Source organism: Pristiophorus japonicus, chromosome X (assembly GCF_044704955.1).
Source record: "Pristiophorus japonicus isolate sPriJap1 chromosome X, sPriJap1.hap1, whole genome shotgun sequence".
Classification (NCBI taxonomy): domain Eukaryota; kingdom Metazoa; phylum Chordata; class Chondrichthyes; family Pristiophoridae; genus Pristiophorus; species Pristiophorus japonicus.
Genome location: NC_092010.1, coordinates 23,930,162 through 23,942,186, shown reverse-complemented (window position 1 = coordinate 23,942,186; position 12,025 = coordinate 23,930,162).

Genomic DNA, 12,025 nt, shown 5'->3' with positions numbered 1-12,025 from the left:
GGTTAAAATGACCTCCAACCATGCTCCTTTCAACGCCCCCCCCCGCTTCGCAAGCTCCATTCCCTCACCTCGATCTCTCTCTCTCCCTCCCTGCACTCGGCCCTATTCCCCAGCCTGCCTCCTCTCCTGCCATGCGCGGTGCATTCCTCTGGAGGCAACAGGGGGCGGCGGGGTGTTACAATCACTCTTCCAAGTCGCTGGCCCGGTTTCCGCCGGGCGAGTTGGGTGAAAATCGGGCCTGCACTGTCTCGGCTCAAGCTTGGGAAGGGGCCGTTCAAGCGAGGCAGTGGAGGACCGGCAGCACTCGGGAAGCCACAGCCCGAGTTACTGACTTCATGAGTTAGGGTTAAAACAAGGGGAAAAGATCGGAAAAGACAAAATACAAAATAAGTGTCGGCCTTTCCATGGGGACACGTCAACTTTCACAGAAGCACGACTGCGAGAGTTATCAATCTGCACTTACTTAATTTGCCTGGATCTGAATGGAATGCAACTTGATGCAAATCGGACAGATACTCCCACAGATCTATTGTATTTAAATGGTCTCTGACAGCAGGAAGCCTGACCTCATTAGCAATGAGCTTCGGAATCACCAGTGGATCATGAAGACTGTGTCACACGTTGATTATATTGTACATTTAACAAGACCCTGGGGATATTTTATCAGTCCCATGAATAATCTGTCTGGATGAGCTTTTATTTTAAAACATGGAGGTATCATTCTTTCTTTTCGGATTGGACAGAGGGAGCGGAAAAACAGCCTTGGTACATAGTGGAACAGTTTCTGAAATGTTTGTGATTCAGGTGGCAGGATCTGCTTGCTTTGACCTAATCTGAGCGTTGACCTATAACCACAGAGATTTGCAGCACAGGAAGAGGCATTCGGTTCATGGTGTCTGTACTGGTTCTTTCCTACAGCAATCCCAAACTAATCCCACTGCCCCGCTCTCTCCCCATAGCCTCTGTCTCAATCCCAAACTAATCCCACTGCCCCGCTCTCTCCCCATAGCCTCTGTCTCAATCCCAAACTAATCCCACTGCCCCGCTCCCTCCCGATAGCCTCTGTCTCAATCCCAAACTAATCCCACTGCCCCGCTCCCTCTCTATAGCCTCTGTCTCAATTCCAAACTCATCCCACTGCCCCGCTCTCTCCCCATAGCCTCTGTATCAATCCCGAACTAATCCCACTATCCCGCTCTCTCCCCATAGCCCTGTCTCAATCCCAAACTAATCCCACTGTCCCGTTCTCTCCCCATAGCCCTGTATCAATCCCAAACTAATCCCACAGCACCGCTGTCTCCCCACAGCCCTGTATCAATCCCCAAACTAATCCCACTGCCCCGCTCTCTCCCCACAGCCCTGTATCAATCCCGAACTAATCCCACTGCCCCGCATCTCCCCAGTGCCCTGTTTCAATCCAAACTAATCCCACTGCCCCGCTCTCTCCCCATAGCCTCTGTCTCAATCCCAAACTAATCCCACTGCCCCGCTCTCTCCCGATAGCCTCTGTCTCAATCCCAAACTAATCCCACTGCCCCGCTCCCTCTCTATAGCCTCTGTCTCAATCCCAAACTAATCCCACTGCCCCGCTCTCTCCCCATAGCCTCTGTATCAATCCCAAACTAATCCCACTATCCCGTTCTCTCCCCATAGCCCTGTATCAATCCCAAACTAATCCCACTGCCCCACTCTCTCCCTATAGCCTCTGTCTCAATCCCAAACTAATCCCACTGTCCCGTTCTCTCCCCATAGCCCTGTATCAATCCCAAACTAATCCCACAGCACCGCTCTCTCCCCACAGCCCTGTATCAATCCCCAAACTAATCCCACTGCCCCGCTCTCTCCCCACAGCCCTGTATCAATCCCGAACTAATCCCACTGCCCCGCTCTCTCCCCAGTGCCCTGTTTCAATCCAAACTAATCCCACTGCCCCGCTCTCTTCCCATAGCCTCTCTATCAATCCCGAACTAATCCCACTATCCCGCTCTCTCCCCATAGCCCTGTATCAATCCCAAACTAATCCCACTGCCCCACTCTCTCCCTATAGCCTCTGTCTCAATCCCAAACTAATCCCACTGTCCCGTTCTCTCCCCATAGCCCTGTATCAATCCCAAACTAATCCCACAGCACCGCTCTCTCCCCACAGCCCTGTATCAATCCCCAAACTAATCCCACTGCCCCGCTCTCTCCCCACAGCCCTGTATCAATCCTGAACTAATCCCACTGCCCCGCTCTCTCCCCAGTGCCCTGTTTCAATCCAAACTAATCCCACTGCCCCGCTCTCTCCCCATAGCCTGTCTCAATCCCAAACTAATCCCACTGCCCCGCTCTCTCCCGATAGCCTCTGTCTCAATCCCAAACTAATCCCACTGCCCCGCTCCCTCTCTATAGCCTCTGTCTCAATCCCAAACTAATCCCACTGCCCCACTCTCTCCCCATAGCCTCTCTATCAATCCCAAACTAATCCCACTATCCCGTTCTCTCCCCATAGCCCTGTATCAATCCCAAACTAATCCCACTGCCCCACTCTCTCCCTATAGCCTCTGTCTCAATCCCAAACTAATCCCACTGTCCCGTTCTCTCCCCATAGCCCTGTATCAATCCCAAACTAATCCCACAGCACCGCTCTCTCCCCACAGCCCTGTATCAATCCCCAAACTAATCCCACTGCCCCGCTCTCTCCACAGCCCTGTATCAATCCCGAACTAATCCCACTGCCCCGCTCTCTCCCCAGTGCCCTGTTTCAATCCAAACTAATCCCACTGCCCCGCTCTCTCCCCATAGCCTCTCTATCAATCCCGAACTAATCCCACTATCCCGCTCTCTCCCCATAGCCCTGTATCAATCCCAAACTAATCCCACTGCCCCACTCTCTCCCTATAGCCTGTCTCAATCCCAAACTAATCCCACTGTCCCGTTCTCTCCCCATAGCCCTGTATCAATCCCAAACTAATCCCACAGCACCGCTCTCTCACCACAGCCCTGTATCAATCCCCAAACTAATCCCACTGCCCCGCTCTCTCCCCACAGCCCTGTATCAATCCTGAACTAATCCCACTGCCCCGCTCTCTCCCCAGTGCCCTGTTTCAATCCAAACTAATCCCACTGGCCCGCTCTCTCCCCATAGCCTCTGTCTCAATCCCAAACTAATCCCACTGCCCCGCTCTCTCCCGATAGCCTCTGTCTCAATCCCAAACTAATCCCACTGCCCCGCTCCCTCTCTATAGCCTCTGTCTCAATCCCAAACTAATCCCACTGCCCCGCTCTCTCCCCATAGCCCTGTATCAATCTCAAACTAATCCCACTGCCCCACTCTCTCCCTATAGCCTCTGTCTCAATCCCAAACTAATCCCACTGTCCCGTTCTCTCCCCACAGCCCTGTATCAATCCCCAAACTAATCCCACTGCCCCGCTCTCTCCCCACAGCCCTGTATCAATCCCGAACTAATCCCACTGCCCCGCATCTCCCCAGTGCCCTGTTTCAATCCAAACTAATCCCACTGCCCCACTCTCTCCCTATAGCCTCTGTATCAATCCCAAACTAATCCCACTATCCCGCTCTCTCCCCATAGCCCTGTATCAATCCCAAACTAATCCCACAGCACCGCTCTCTCCCCATAGCCCTGTATCAATCCCAAACTAATCCCACAGCACCGCTCTCTCCCCACAGCCCTGTATCAATCCCCAAACTAATCCCACTGCCCCGCTCTCTCCCCACAGCCCTGTATCAATCCCGAACTAATCCCACTGCCCCGCTCTCTCCCCAGTGCCCTGTTTCAATCCAAACTAATCCCACTGCCCCGCTCTCTCCCCATAGCCTCTCTATCAATCCCGAACTAATCCCACTATCCCGCTCTCTCCCCATAGCCCTGTATCAATCCCAAACTAATCCCACTGCCCCACTCTCTCCCTATAGCCTCTGTCTCAATCCCAAACTAATCCCACTGTCCCGTTCTCTCCCCATAGCCCTGTATCAATCCCGAACTAATCCCACTGCCCCGCTCTCTCCCCAGTGCCCTGTTTCAATCCAAACTAATCCCACTGCCCCGCTCTCTCCCCATAGCCTCTGTCTCAATCCCAAACTAATCCCACTGCCCCGCTCTCTCCCGATAGCCTCTGTCTCAATCCCAAACTAATCCCACTGCCCCACTCTCTCCCCATAGCCTCTGTATCAATCCCAAACTAATCCCACTGCCCCGCTCTCTCCCTATAGCCTCTGTCTCAATCCCAAACTAATCCCACTGTCCCGTTCTCTCCCCATAGCCCTGTATCAATCCCAAACTAATCCCACTGTCCCGTTCTCTCCCCACAGCCCTGTATCAATCCCCAAACTAATCCCACTGCCCCGCTCTCTCCCCACAGCCCTGTATCAATCCCAAACTAATCCCATTGCCCTGCTCTCTCCCTATAGCCTCTGTCTCAATCCCCAAACTAATCCCACTGCCCCGCTCTCTCCCCATAGCCCTGTATCAATCCCAAACTAATCCCACAGCACCGCTCTCTCCCCACAGCCCTGTTTCAATCCAAACTAATCCCACTGCCCCGCTCTCTCCCCATATCCCTGTATCAATCACAAACTAATCTCACTGCCCCGCTCTCTCCCCATAGCCCTGTATCAATCCCAAACTAATCCCACTGCCCCGCTCTACCCCAAAGCCTTGTATCACTCCCAAACTAATCCCACTGCCCCGCTCTCTCTCTATAGCCCCGTCTCAAGACCAAACTAATCCCACTGGCCCGCACTCTCCCTATAGCCTCTGTCTCAATCACAAACTAATCCCACTGCCCCGCACTCTCCCTATAGCCTCTGTCTCAATCCCAAACTAATTTGCACTGACCCGCACTCTCCCTATAGCCTCTGTCTCAATCACAAACTAATCGCACTGACCCGCACTCTCCCTATAGCCTCTGTCTCAATCACAAACTAATCGCACTGCCCCGCACTCTCCCCATAGCCCAGTCTCAATACCAAACTAATCACACTGCCCCGCACTCTCACCATAGCCCAGTCTCAATACCAAACTAATCCCACTGCCCCGCACTCTCCCCATAGCCCAGTCTCAATACCAAACTAATCCCACTGCCCCGCACTCTCCCCATAGCCCAGTCTCAATACCAAACTAATCCCACTGTCCCGTTCTCTCCTCATAGCCCTGTATCAATCCCAAACTAATCCCACTGCCCCACCCCATCCCTATAGCTCTGTATCAATCCCAAACTAACCCCACTGCCCCGCTCTCTGCCCATAGACCTGTATCAATCCAAACACTGGAGGACTGCTAATGTGGTATCCTTGTTTAAGTAGGGAGACAGGAATAGGCTGAGTAATTACAGGCCGGTCAGCCTAACCTCAGTGATGGGAAAATTATTGGAAACAATCCTGAAAGACATCATAAATCTACATTTGGAAAGGTAAGGATTAATTAGGGACAGTCAGCATGAATTTGTTAAGGGAAGATCATGTTTGACTAACCTGATTGAATTTTTTGAGGCGGTAACCAGGAGGGTCGATGAGGATAGTGCGTACGATGTAGTGTATATGGACTTTAGCAAAGCTGTTGATAAGGTCCCACATGGCAGACTGGTCACGAAGGTTAAAGCCCATGGGATACAGGTCAAGGTGGCAAGTTGGATCCAAAATTGGTTTAGAGGTAGGAAGCAAAAGGTAAGGTTGATGGATGTTTTTGTGACTGGAAGGATGTTTCCAGTGGGGTTCCACAAGGCTCAGTACTGGGTCCCTTGCTTTTTGTGGTATACATCAATGATCCAGATTTGAATATAGGGAGTATGATTAAGAAGTTTGCAGATGACTCTAAAATTGGCTGTGTGGTTGATAATGAAGAGGAAAGTCACGGACTGCAGGAGGATATCAATCTACTGGTCAGATGGGCAGAGCAGTGGCAAATGGAATTTAATTTGGAGAAGTGTGAGGTAATGCCATTTGGGAGGGCTAATAAGGAAAGGGTACACACATTAAGCGGTAGACCACTTAGAAGTGTAGATGAACAAAGGGACCTTAGAGTGCTTGTCCACAGATCCCTGAAACATAGAAACATAGAAAATAGGTGCAGGAGTAGGCCATTCGACCCTTCATGCCTGCATCACCATTCAATAAGATCATGGCTGATCATTCCCTCAGTACCCCTTTCCTGCTTTCTCTCCATACCCCTTGATTCCCTTAGCCGTAAGGGCCATATCTAACTCCCACTTGAATATATCCAATGAACTGGCATCAACAACTCTCTGCGGCAGAGAATTCCACAGGTCAACAACTCTCTGAGTGAAGAAGTTCCTCCTCATCTCAGTCCTAAATGGCCGACCCCTTATCCTAAGACTGTGTCCCCTGGTTCTGGACTTCCCCAACATCGGGAACATTCTTCCCGCATCTAACCTGTCCCGTCCCGTCAGACTCTTACACGTTTCTATGAGATGCCCTCTCATCCTTCTAAACTCCAATGTATAAAGGCCCAATCGATCCAGTCTCTCCTCATATGTCAGTCCAGCCATCCCGGGAATCAGTCTGGTGAACCTTCGCTGTCCTCCCTCAATAACAAGAAAGTCCTTCCTCAGATTAGGAGGCCAAAACTGAACACAATATTCCAGGTGAGGCCTCACCAAGGCCCTGTACAACTGCAGTAAGACCTCCCTGCTCCTGTACTCAAATCCCCTAGCTATGAAGGCCAACATACCACTTGCCTTCTTCACCGCCTGCTGTACCTGCATGGCAACTTTCAATGACTGATGAACCATGACACCCAGGTCTCGTTGCACCACCCCTTTTCCTAATCTGCCGCCATTCAGATAATATTCTGTCTTCGCATTTTTGCCCCCAAAAATGGAGAACCTCACATTTATCCACATTATACTGCATCTGCCATGCATTTGCCCACTCACCTAACCTGTCCAAGTCACCTTGCAGCCTCTTCGCATCCCCCTCACAGCTCACACCACCACCCAGTTTAGTGTCATCTGCAAACTTGGAGATATTACACTCAATTCTTTCATCTAAATCATTGATGTATATTGTAAAGAGCTGGGGTCCCAGCACTGAGCCCTGCAGCACTCCACTAGTCACTGCCTACCATTCTGAAAAGGTGGATAAGGTGGTTAAGAAGCCATACGGAATGCTTATTGGCCGAGGCATAGAATAAAAGAGCAAGGAGGTTATGCTTGAATTGTATAAAACGCTGGTTAGGCTGCAGCTGGAATACTGCGTGCAGTTCTGGTCACCGTATTATAGGAAGGATGTGATTGCACGAGAGAGGGTGCAGAGGAGATTTACTAGGATATTGCCTGGAATGGAGAATCTTAGCTATGAGAACAGATTGGATCGGCTGGGTTTGTTCTCATTGGAACAGAGGAGGTTGAAAGGAGACCTCACTGAGGTGTACAAAATTCTGAGGGGCCTGGATATGGTGTCTAGCAAGGGCCTATTTCCCTTGGTGGAGGGATCTATTACGAAGAGGCATAGTTTTAAGGTGGTTGGTGGAAGGTTCAGAGGGGATTTGAGGGGAGGCTTCTTCACACAGAGGTTTGTGGGGGTCTGCAACTCACTGCCTGGAAGAGTGGTGGATGCAGAAACCGTCACCACTTTAAAAAGGTGCTTGGATGGGCACTTAAAGTGCAGTAACCGGCAGGGTTACGGACCTAGAGCTGGTAAGTGGGATTAGACTGGATAACCTCTTGTTGGCTGGCGCAGATACAATGGTAAGTACCTCAGAGAATCTAATACGGCCAGGATGATCTCCTGGAGTAGTTTTGATGCCTGCATGGGTCGGAGAGGAATTTTCCCAGATTTGTTTTCCCCAATTGGCCTGGGTTTTATCTGTTTTTTGCCTCTCCCAGGAGATCACATGGCTCCGGTTGGGGTGGAGTGTCGAATGTTTCAGTGTAAGGGGTGTCGCAGTTGTGTGGGGCGGACTGGTTGGGCTTTGTGCTCTTTACCTTTCCGCCATTGTTCATTGTTCATAGGTTTATATGTAACCTTCAGGGCTGCTGACCGAGGGCCGTGCGGCTCTTTGTCGGCCGGCGCGGACACGATGGGGCAAAAATTCTATGTTTCTACGTTTCTACTACTCCCTGCTCTCTCCCCATAGCACTGTATCAATCTCAAACTAATCCCACTGCCCTGCTCTCTCCCCATGGTCCTGTATCAATCTCCAAACTAATCCCACTGCCCCGCTCTCTCCCCATAGCCCTGTATCAATCTCAAACTAATCTCACTGCCCCGCTCTCTCCCCATAGCCCTGTATCAATCTCAAACTAATCCCACTGCCCCGCTCTCTCCCCATAGCCCTGTATCAATCTCAAACTAATCCCACTGCCCCGCTCTCTCCCCATAGCCCTATATCAATCTCAAACTAATCTCACTGCCCCGCTCTCTCCCCATAGCCCTGTATCAATCTCAAACTAATCTCACCGCCCCGCTCTCTCCCCATAGCCCTGTATCAATCTCAAACTAATCTCACTGCCCCGCTCTCCCTCCATAGCCCCGTAACAATCCCAAATTAATCCTACTGCCCTGCTCTCTCCCTATAGCCCCTGTCTCAATCCCAAATTAATCCTACTGCCCTGCTCTCTCCCGATAGCCCCTGTCTCAATCCCATACTAATCCCATTGCCCCACTGTCTCCCCAAAGCCCTGTATCAATCCCAAACTAATCCCACCGTCCCCCTCTCCCCCCATAGTCATGTCTCGATCCTAAACTAAACCCACTGCCCCGCTCTCTCCCCATAGCCCTGTATCAATCCCAAACTAATCTCACTGCCCTGCACTCTCCCCATAGCCCTGTATCAATTCCAAACTAATCCCACTGCCCCGCTCTCTCCCTATAGCCCTGTATCAATCCCCAAACTAATCCCACTGCTCCGCTCTCTCCCCACAGCCCTGTATCAATCCCCAAACTAATCCCACTGCCCCGCTCTCTCCCCATAGCCCTGCATCAATCCCCAAACTAATCCCACTGCCCCGCTCTCTCCCCATAGCCCTGTATCAATCCGCAAACTAATCCCACTGTGCCGTGCTCTCCCCATAACCCTGTATCAATCCCAAATTAAGACCACTGCCCCATGCTCTCCCCAAAGCCATGTATCAATCCCCAAACTAATCCCACTGACCCGCTTTCTCCCCATAGCCCCTATCTCAATCCAAAATTAAGCCCATTGCCCCACTCTCTCACCATAGCCCTGTATCAATCCCCAAATAATCCCACTGCCCTGCTCTCTTCCCATAGCCCTGTATCAATCCCAAACGAATCCCACTGCCCCACTCTCTTCCCATTGCCCTGTCTCAATACCAAATTAATCTCACTGCCCCGCTCTCTCCCCGTATCCCTGTGACAATCCCAAACTAATCCCACTGTCCCGCTCTCTCCCCATAGTCCTGTATCAATCCCAAACTAATCCCACTGTCCCCCTCTCCCCGAATAGTCCTGTCTCAATCCCAAACTAATCCCACTGTCTCGCTCTCTCCCCATAGCCCTGTATCAATCCCAAACTAATTCTACTGCCCCGCTCTCTCAACGTATCCCTGTATCAATCCCAAACTAAACTCACTGCCCCGCTCTCTCCCCATAGCCCCTGTCTCAATCCCAAATTAATTCCACTGCCCTGCTCTCTCCCGAAAGCCCCATCTCAATCCCGAGCTAATCCCACTGTCCCACACTCTCCCCATAGCCCTTTATCAATCCCAAACTAATCCCACTGCCCCGCTCTCTCTCTATAGTCCCTGTCTCATTCCTAAACTAATCCCACTGTCCCCCTCTCTCCCCATAGTCCTTTTTCACTCCCAAACTAATCCCACTGCCCTGCATGCTCCCCATAGCCCTGTATCAATCCCAAACTAATCCCACTGCTCCTCGCTCTCCCCATAGTCCTGTCTCGATCCCAAACTAATCCCACTGCCCCGCTCTCTCCCCGTATCCCTGTGACAATCCCAAACTAATCCCACTGTCCCGCTCTCTCCCCATAGTCCTGTATCAATCCCAAACTAATCCCACTGTCCCCCTCTCCCCGAATAGTCCTGTCTCAATCCCAAACTAATCCCACTGTCTCGCTCTCTCCCCATAGCCCTGTATCAATCCCAAACTAATTCTACTGCCCCGCTCTCTCAACGTATCCCTTTATCAATCCCAAACTAATCCCACTGCCCCGCTCTCTCTCTATAGTCCCTGTCTCATTCCTAAACTAATCCCACTGTCCCCCTCTCTCCCCATAGTCCTTTTTCACTCCCAAACTAATCCCACTGCCCTGCATGCTCCCCATAGCCCTGTATCAATCCCAAACTAATCCCACTGCTCCTCGCTCTCCCCATAGTCCTGTCTCGATCCCAAACTAATCCCACTGCCCCGCTCTCTCCCCGTATCCCTGTGACAATCCCAAACTAATCCCACTGTCCCGCTCTCTCCCCATAGTCCTGTATCAATCCCAAACTAATCCCACTGTCCCCCTCTCCCCGAATAGTCCTGTCTCAATCCCAAACTAATCCCACTGTCTCGCTCTCTCCCCATAGCCCTGTATCAATCCCAAACTAATTCTACTGCCCCGCTCTCTCAACGTATCCCTGTATCAATCCCAAACTAAACTCACTGCCCCGCTCTCTCCCCATAGCCCCTGTCTCAATCCCAAATTAATTCCACTGCCCTGCTCTCTCCCGAAAGCCCCATCTCAATCCCGAGCTAATCCCACTGTCCCACACTCTCCCCATAGCCCTTTATCAATCCCAAACTAATCCCACTGCCCCGCTCTCTCTCTATAGTCCCTGTCTCATTCCTAAACTAATCCCACTGTCCCCCTCTCTCCCCATAGTCCTTTTTCACTCCCAAACTAATCCCACTGCCCTGCATGCTCCCCATAGCCCTGTATCAATCCCAAACTAATCCCACTGCTCCTCGCTCTCCCCATAGTCCTGTCTCGATCCCAAACTAATCCCACTGTCCCGCTCTCTCCCCATAGCCCTGTATCAATCCCAAACTAATCCCACTGCCCTGCTCTCTCCCCATAGCCCTGTACCAATCCCCAAATAATCCCACTGCCCTGCTCTCTCCCCATAGCCTTGTATCAATCCAAATACTACTCCCACTGTCCCATTCTCTCCCCATAGCCCTGTATCATTCCCAAGCTAATCCCACTGCCCCGCTCTCTCCATAGCCCTGTATCAATTCCCAAATTAACCCCACTGCCCCGCTCTCTGCCCATAGACCTGTATCAATCCAAACACTGGAGAACTGCTAATGTGGTATTCTTGTTTAAGTAGGGAGACAGGGATAGGCTGAGTAATTACAGGCCTGTCAGCCTAACCTCAGGGGTCGGAAAATTATTGGAAACAATCCTGAAAGACAGCATAAATTTGGAAAGGCAAGGATTAATTAGGGACAGTCAGCACGAATTTGTTACGAGAAGATCATGTTTGACGAACCTGATTGAATTTTTTGAGGCGGTAACATATCCTTCTATTCCTTTCTCCCTCATGTATTTATCTAACTTCCTCTTAAATACATCGATACTATTCGCCTCAACCTCTCCCTGTGGTAGCGAGTTCCATATTCTCACTCCTCTCTGGGTCACAATGTTTCTCCTGAATTTCCTGTTGAATTTATTAGTGATGATCTTATATTTATGACCCCTCGTTCTGGTCGCGCCTATAAGTGAGAACATCTTCTCTATGTCTACCCTATCAAACCCTTTCATAATCTTGAAGACCTCTATCAGGTCACCCCCAGCCGTCTCTTTTCTGGAGAAAAGAGCCCCGGCCTGTTCAATGTTTCCTGATACTTATAATCTCTCAGTTCTGGTATCATCCTTGTGAATCTTTTGCGCACCTTCTCCAGTGCCTGTATATCGTTTTTATAACATGGAGACCAGAACTGTGCACAGTGCTCCAAGTATTCGAGCAAAAGAAGAGTGCTTGTAAAGTCTAGGTCCAAGTGCAGGACACCACCAAGATTGGAGAATACAAGAAAAGATAAATGGCAGGGTTTTCACGGTGAAAACGGAGGCAGAGCGGGAAAGTTACCGGCGGGAATGGT